Below are 7,030 nucleotides of genomic sequence, written 5' to 3' on the forward strand. Positions count from 1 at the left end.
GTTGGATTGAGTTAAATGTTCTGGAGAAATCAAAGAACGTGATCCTCACAGTGCTGCTGGCTTTGTCCAGATTACAGTGGGTTTGTTGAAGCAGGTGTGTGATGGCATCTTCATCTCCAACTCCACAGCGATAAGCAAACTGAAGGAGGTCCTGATGGTTTACTGTTTGCTTACTCAGGTGGGCCAACAGGAGTCTCTCTAGGACCTTCATGATGTGGGATGTCAGGGCAACAGGTCTATAGTCATTGAGGACTGATGGGTGAGTTTTCTTTGGTACCGGAACAAGACAGTTAACAATCTGAGAACAACAATGTTATTCTCAGAATTCATTCACAAACTGGAGAAACGACGTAGCTGATAGATATGCTCCCGAACTGTGTGTGTGAATTATTTAATGACACATATACCAGTCAAAAGTCCGAATAAACGGTTTATCACTGCAGCCGTTTTATACGTGCGGCAGTCATATTGGATTTATAGTGACTGGACCGTCATATTCCCACCAGTAATCTGGTCCTTCATGATGAGAAGTTTTTATTAGTATATGTTCAGCCCTGGAGATCCCTGGTCTACACCAGAAGCTGAACAACCACGCAAAGTGATTTAGTTAAGGGATTTTTTGTTTATTTTAATAAACCCAGATTTGGCTTTGATTTGTCCATTAATGAGGACAAAGAAAGGAGAAGAAACACATTAAACATTGTGAATTGTTTGCAGTAAAAGTTCATTGATTTGTTTCTGTACCATCATTTTGCGGTAAACAGATTTGTCTTGTGTTCTTTTCCAGCGGGCTCCATGAACCCGTCAGTCTTACTCGTTATCAGTATTCTAACTGGCCAATAAGATTAATTTCATTTTAAGGAGTTCTGCCTTTCCTCGTACTCGTCGTCTTCTGCTTATTCGGGACCGGGTCGCGGGGGCAGCAGACTCAGCAGAGACGCCCAGATGTCTCCCCAGACACCTCCTCCAGCTCTTCCGGGGGGAGCCCAAGGCGTTCCCAGGCCAGCCGAGAGACATAGTCCCTCCAGTGTGTCCTGGGCCGTCCCCTGGGCCTCCTTCCGGTGGGACGTGCCTGGAACACCTCCCGAGGAAGGCGTCCAGGAGGCATCCGGTATAGATGCCAGAGCCACCTCAACTGGCTCCTCTCGATGTGGAGGAGCAGCAGCTCTACTCCGAGCTCCTCCTGGATGGCCGAGCTCCTCACCCTATCTCTAAGGGAGTGCCCAGCCACCCTACGGAGGAAGCTCATTTCCGCCGCTTGTATCCGGGATCTCGTTCTTTCGGTCATGACCCAAAGTTCATGGCCATAGGTGAGGGTAGGAACGTAGACCGACCGGTAAATTGACAGCTTCGCCTTTCAGCTCAGCTCTCTCTTCACCACAACGGACCGGAACAGCCGCGCCGATCCGTCTGTCAATCTCCCGCTCCATTCTTCCCTCACTCGTGAACAAGACCCCGAGATACTTAAACTCCTCAACTTGAGGCAGGAACTCCCATCCAACCTGAAAAGGACAAGCCACCCTTTTCCAGTTGAGAACCATGGCCTCGGACTTGGAGGACCTGATCTTCATCCCAGCCGCTTCACACTCGGCTGCGAACCACCACAGTGCATGCTGTAGGTCTTGGCTAGAGGGGGGGCCAGCAGGACCACGTCATCTGCAAAAAGAAGAGACAAAATCCTCTGGTCCCCAAACCAGACCCCCTCCGGCCCTAGGCTGCACCTAGAAATCCTGTCCATAAAAGTTATGAACAGGACCGGTGACAAAGGGCAGCCCTGCCGGAGTCCAACATGCACCGGGAACAGGTCCTACTTAGTGCCGGCAATGCGAACCAAACTCTTGCTCCGCTTGTACAGGGACCGGATGGCCCCTAATAAAGGGCCCCCGATTCCATAGTCCTGGAGCACCCCCCATAGGGAATCACGAGGGACACAGTCGAATGCTTTCTCCAGGTCCACAAAACACATGTGGACCGGTTGGGCAAACTCCCATGAACTCTCAAGCACCCTGTAGAGGGTATAGAGCTGGTCCAGTGTTCCACGGCCGGGACAAAAACCACACTGCTCCTCCTGAAGCCAAGGTTCGACTATCGGCCGGACTCTCCTCTCCAATACCCTGGCGTAGGCCTTACCAGGAAGGCTGAGGAGTGTGATCCCCCTGTAGTTGGAACATACCCTCCGGTCCCCCTTCATAAGAAGGGGGACCACCACCCCAGTCTGCCAGTCCAAAGGCACTGTCCCCGTCCGCCACGCAATGTTGAAGAGGCGTGTCAACCATGACAGCCCCACAACATCCAAAGACTTGAGGTACTCAGGGCGGATCTCATCCACCCCCGAAGCCTTGCCACCGCGGAGCTTTTTAACCACCTCAGTGACTTCAGCCTGGATGACGAAAGAGTCCAACCCCGAGTCCCCAGCCTCTGCTTCCACCAGGGAATGCGTGATGGCAGGATTGAGGAGATCCTCAAAGTATTCCTTCCACCGGCCGATAATGTCCCCAGTCGAGGTCAGCAGCTCCACACCCCCACTGTAAACCGTGTTGGCGAAGCACTGCTTCCCCCTCCTGAGGCGCCGGACGGTTTGCCAGAATCGATTCGGGGTCATCCGGTAGTCCTTCTCCATGGCCTCACCGAACTCCTCCCAGGTCCGAGTTTTTGCCTCTGCCACCGCCCGGGCCGCGGCACGCTTGGCCCCACGGTATCCGTCAGCCGCCTCAGGAGTCCCACAAGCCAACCACAGCCGATAGGACTCCTTCTTCAGCTTGACAGCATCCCTTACTGCCGGTGTCCACCACCGGGTTCGGGGATTTCCGCTGCGACAGGCACCGCAGACCTTACGGCCGCAGCTACTGGCGCCAGCATCGACAGTAGATGCGGAGAACATGGTCCACTCGGACTCTATGTCTCCAACATCCCTCGGAATCTGGTCAAAGCTCTCCCGGAGGTGGGAGTTGAATACATCCCTGGCCAAGGGGTCCGCCAGACATTCCCTTCAGACCCTCACTATGCGCTTGGGCCTGCCAAGTCTGTCCGGCTTTCTACTCTAGCGGATCCAACTCACCACCAGGTGGTGATCAGTGGACAGCTCAGCCCCTCTCTTCACCCGAGTGTCCAAAACATGCGGCCGAAGGTCTGATGATACGACAACAAAGTTGATCATCGACCTCCTGCCTAGGATGTCCTGGTGCCAAGTGCACTGATGGACACCCTTATGTTTGAACATGGTGTTCGTTATGGACAATCCGTGACTAGCACAGAAGTCCAATAACAAAACACCACTCGGATTCAGATCAGGGAGGCCATTCCTCCCGATCACGCCTCTCCAGGTGTCACTGTCGTTCCCCACGTGGGCATTGAAGTCCCCCAGTAGAATAATGGAGTCCCCCGGAGGGGCACTATCCAGCACCCCCGACAGGGACACCAAGAAGGCCGGGTACTCCGCACTACCACTCGGCCCGTAGGCTGAAATGATAGTCAGAGACCTCTCCCCAACCCGAAGGCGCAGGGATGCGACCCTCTCATCCTCTGGGGTAAACCCCAACACGAGACAGCTAAGCTGGGGGCGACAAGCAAACCCACCCCAGCCCGCCGCCTCTCCCCGCAGGCCACTCCAGAGTAGAAGAGAGTCCAGCCCCTCTCGAGGAGATGGGCTCCAGAGCCCACGCTGTGCGTGGAGGCGAGCCCGACTATTTCTAGTTGATATCTCTTGACCTTCTGCACAAGCTTAGGCTCCTTCCCCCCCAGCGAGGTGACATTCCACGTCCCTAGAGCCAGCCTAAGCATCCGGGGATCGGGCCGCCGAGGTCTCCACCTTCGTCCGCCACCCAATCCTCTTTGAACCTTTCCACTGAGTTAAAAACTGAATCCACAAAGAGGAGGAGGAGATTTCATATGATTTTTAAGATACATATTTTTTTTTAATAATTAAAAAACTGAACAGTTTCATCTAATAGGACTCAACTAATGTTTACCCACAACTGATGACCTAAAATTAAATAAATTAATATACAGAAATTATTAATGTACAAGACAAACATTTTGTCCTCAGCTACAGATAATTTTTTCACATGTCTGTTTGACTCTCAAATGTAAAGAGGAACATTTGTATTGGTCTTTTTTGGATTTTTAAGTACCTGTTTCAATTTAAGAGGAGGGATTAAAGTAAAAATGTTTCATGAAAACATTTTGACCATATTCAAATTTTTTTAGCTGTTTTTATCTGTATTGTGCTGTTCATGAGAACTACCTCGCCTGAATGGAGCTGGATGGCCTCTCCACAATTAATGCAGAGGATTTCCCAAAAGAATTAAGAAAACAGCTGAGTTTTAAACTTCCCCTCCTTCCACATGATATGATTTCAGACCCAGAAGGGGGGTAGATGTTTCTGACTTTCATTTAGGTCTAAATGTTTTGAAAAGTGATCATAGGATGGAGCAGGAGATGGAAAGATCCATGTTTTTTCTGCAGTAAAACGAGTGCTCCTCTGGGACGACGAAAGACCTGAGCTGAATGATCGTTTGTATTTGATCAAGAGATATGGATCCTGACTGAAAGAATGAGATTCTGTATTTTATCATCTGATTAGAATGTCACCTGAAGGTGACTTTTGCATTTTGTTTCATTATTTGGTTTCTTTGCGACAGACCAACAAAATGTAGCACATGAGGTCAAATTTCTGCGTATAAAATCTGAAAAGTGTGGCACGCATTTGTTTTCAGCCACCTTTAGGCAAGACGAGTGTATAGCTGAAACTGGAAAGTCCAAGAATAGACATTAAAACAACAAAAACCTTAAAGTTCTGCTTAAAAAAAACAGATCAGCCCAGTCAAAACCATTGAAAATGATTGTGTAAGAAGAAACAATGTTATAATGTGAATTCAATCACTAATCAGTGATTGACAGTGAACTGGTGAGTGATCGACTGCTGCAGTAAACATTAATGTTTTCAGTCTTGAGTTAAAGGAACCAACCGTTTCTGTACATCTCAGGTTTTCAGGGAGTTGAATCCGGAGCTGAGGAGCAGAGAAACTAAATGCTGCCTCCTCTTGTTTAGTGTTTAGTTCTGGTCCTTAAATAAAACCCAGGGCAATGGAGTCGAGCTGTATGTAATTTAATTGGAGGTGTAGAGTTCTGGTTCAGTTTAGATCAGGGTTAGGATCTACAACAATCTCCCAGAGCTCTCTTTAATCCATCATCTGAACATGGAGAGAGGATGGACCACCCGCAGTCCTACCAAGACATGGAGGTCAACCTAAAATGACAGCAGGGAGAGCATTAATCAGAGAAGAAGCAGCTAGGAGGCCTATTGTAACAGTGGAGAAGAAGCTGTGATCCCCAGCTCAGGTAGGAGAATATGTCCACTAGAAAACTATTAGTTGCAAAATGCACAAATCTGGCTTTTATGGAAGACTGGCAAAAAAATGCTGACATAAGAAGTCCAGTTGGCAGTTTACCAGAAGCCATGTAGAGGATACAACTGACATGTAGAAGAAGAGGCTCTGCTGGAGAGGAAAACCTGTTAGGAAGACCTGAGACTGAAGTGGAGATTCACCTTCCAGCAGGACAACCACCGTAAACATCCAGCCAGAGATACAATGGATGATTTAAATCAAAGCAGATTCAGAGGGTTAGACTACAGCTTGAGACACTGCTGGTCAACCTTGGTGAATAAACTCTTGAACTACAACAAAGAGAGTGTTATTTGAGGTCAACTTTGATGGACCTGGGCTCCAGGACTAACTTCTAGATCACCAACAAAAAAACAGAAATATGACCCAATTTCTGTTTTCTTTGATCTGACGTCTTCTCCAGCTTCTTGATGCCTTTTTGCAGATGATTAGTGTGATGTGTGGTGGAGGACATCTTTTCCGTAGACTTCAGTTTTCCTGTGGGTGTCTTCGCCTTCCCTCTCTCATCATTTGAAACCTTAACTGTTATTCTGCCTCAAAGGCTTGGGTAGGTCCAGAGTTTAGAACAAACATAAACATAATTTCTTACAGGACCATTCTTAATGACACTTTTTGCCAATTAAACATAAAAAAATGCCCCCTCCTTGAACCACCACCTTAACGTGGTGGAGGGGTTTGAGTGCTCAAATGATCCTAGAGGCTATGTTGTCTGGGGCCTAAATGCCCTGGTAGGGTCTCCCATGGTAAACAGGCTCTAGGTGATGGGTCAGACAAAGAGTGGTTCAAGAATCCCTCATGAAGAATAAAATATCGAGGCACGTGACGTCGCCCGGTACGGCAGAGCCGGGGTCCCACCCTGGAGCCAGGCCTGGGGTCGGGACTCGTCGGAGAGCGCCTGGTGGCCGGGTTGCCCCTCGCGGGACCCGGCCGGGCCAAGCCCGAACGAGAGACGCGAGGCCATCCCCCAGTGGGCCCACCACCTGCAGGGGGAACCGTGAGGGACCGGTGCAAAGAGGATTGGGTGGCGGACGAAGGTGGAGACCTCAGCGGCCCGATCCCCGGATGCTTAGGCTGGCTCTAGGGACGTGGAATGTCACCTCGCTGGGGGGGAAGGAGCCTGAGCTTGTGCGGGGGGTCGAGAGATATCGACTAGAAATAGTCGGGCTCGCCTCCACGCACAGCGTGGGCTCTGGAACCCATCTCCTTGAGAGGGGTTGGACTCTCTTCTACTCTGGAGTGGCCCACGGGGAGAGGCGGCGGGCTGGTGTGGGTTTGCTTGCTGTCCCCCAGCTCAGCCGTCTCGTGTTGGGGTTTACCCCAGTGGATGAGAGGGTCGTATCCCTGCGCCTTCGGGTTGGGGAGAGGTCTCTGACTATCATTTCAGCCTACGGGCCGAGTGGCAGTGCAGAGTACCCGGTCTTCTTGGCGTCCCTGTCGGGGGTGCTGGAGGGATGCTGTCAAGCTGAAGAAGGAGTCCTATCGGCTGTGGTTGGCTTGTGGGACTCATGAGGCGTCTGACGGGTACCGTGAGGCCAAGCGTGCTGCGGCCCGGGCTGTGGCAGAGGCAAAAACTCGGACCTGGGAGGAGTTCGGTGAGGCCATGGAGAAGGACTACCGGTTGGCCT

Source organism: Girardinichthys multiradiatus, chromosome 10, assembly GCF_021462225.1.
Source record: "Girardinichthys multiradiatus isolate DD_20200921_A chromosome 10, DD_fGirMul_XY1, whole genome shotgun sequence".
Classification (NCBI taxonomy): domain Eukaryota; kingdom Metazoa; phylum Chordata; class Actinopteri; order Cyprinodontiformes; family Goodeidae; genus Girardinichthys; species Girardinichthys multiradiatus.